Raw genomic sequence first — 1,648 nt, 5'->3', positions numbered from 1 at the left:
AGACTGTAATTAATTTGAGTTATTTCGTCGATCCTTTTTCACATCATTTGCTCAACCTCTCAGGAGTTTGTGAAAGACTTATAGTGCCCTCTTGTGGTAGTGGCACAGCATTACAGGCTATGCGTTAGTCTATAGGCCTACAGCATGTGAAACTGCTGCATGTCTGTTTTTGTCATTAACGAGTGTATAATTCACCTTAACAAAGGCACTAGATAAACAGAATCCCTCTTTTGTTTTCAATAATCACTGCTGTAGCTTGTAGAAGAGGGCATTTGTGGGCACATGAGCAATACATGTCAGCCGCTGAACTTCTGTGCTCCAGTCCTTTCATTTGGAGTCATTCCAATTATGAAGCAGTTCCAAAATTGTTTAAAAAGAGATCAGCTTGTCACATGTTTTGCCAATAAAAACTTGGAACTCATGACACTCAAAGGTGTAAGTTAGTGAGTGACAGTTAAAGAGGGAAAGTGAAAGAGTGATAGAAGCAAAAGGATGCCAGAAACATGAGAGCCCAGAGGAGGTGTCTTTTGTTTGCACCTGTGTGTTGGAGGAATAGGCAGCCAACTGAGTTGGCCCCACTAGTTTGGACATTCAGGAGGCACAAACTTTGTTTCGCTTACTAACTTGTTGCTTGATAAAGCTGGGGTTCTATCCACCTGGAGAGAGGGATGCTGAGCCAGAAAAACAGAGATCATTGAAGCTGGAGATCTTTGTCTGTCACTCTAGGGCTCTTTGTCCTGCCCCTGCCTCACTGCTCTCTCTTTGTCTGGAGTGGAGCCCGGGTTGACAGAGGTACCACTGGGGCAATGCATAATGCATTATCACCAGGTAGCCACTGGTCAACAATATGAACAGACTGCACTCTGGCTTTTGTTGTGAACTCCCTACTTGGATAACTATATTTTACCTCTACTTCTGGTTCAGAGAGAAAAATATTAGTTGCCACTTTGTTGAATTGGGCAATGTGTAATATTGATATTGCTGAACAAAACTTTGAGCATTATATAAGTAATAATTCTCAGAACTTGATTTTAGATTATATTTATTTTTATATACTATGAATTTGCTATGAATGCATTACATTACTTTATAAATGAGTAAAAAATGGTTTAGATAAAAACACTCCTATTCAGACAGTTTACTGGGATATAGATTCTAACTCAGAAAGAAACATAAATGAGAGGGAGCCTTTTGTGATGGACTCAGTCTTAAGAGGTTATTTAAAAAAATAAAGAGGGAAAGGAAGTGACTTTATAGTATAAAGCAAAATGTGTTTACTTGATTTATTTAAGTTCATAGCAGTTTTTTTTCTTTTAAAGTGGCTACTTTTAGTTGTTGTTTTGGTCTTTTTTTAGGTCTAAGGCCCTATAAGATCAACAAATCGTTGAAGTATATATATAATCTATACACTACACCTTCCATCCACCTTATATCTGAATGGCAGGCTGTTTTTTTGGGAGTGGTGACCTTTTATGATTTATGTTTTATATTTCTAACCATGGTAAAGCTTTTTAGAGCATACATATCAGATATTGTTATCTAATTTGGTTGGTCAATCGTGATAATCGTTGCATTTGTGTCCGTCAATCAGTCACGGGTGTGTTTCTGCGTCATCACTTTCCAGCCAATCATCTTGCGACGACCAGAA

Source organism: Halichoeres trimaculatus, unplaced genomic scaffold, assembly GCF_033239565.1.
Source record: "Halichoeres trimaculatus isolate MK-OKI-2021-1 unplaced genomic scaffold, fHalTri1.1 fHalTri1_scaffold_14, whole genome shotgun sequence".
In the NCBI taxonomy this organism is placed as follows: Eukaryota; Metazoa; Chordata; class Actinopteri; order Labriformes; family Labridae; genus Halichoeres; species Halichoeres trimaculatus.
This window is presented reverse-complemented; position numbering follows the sequence as displayed.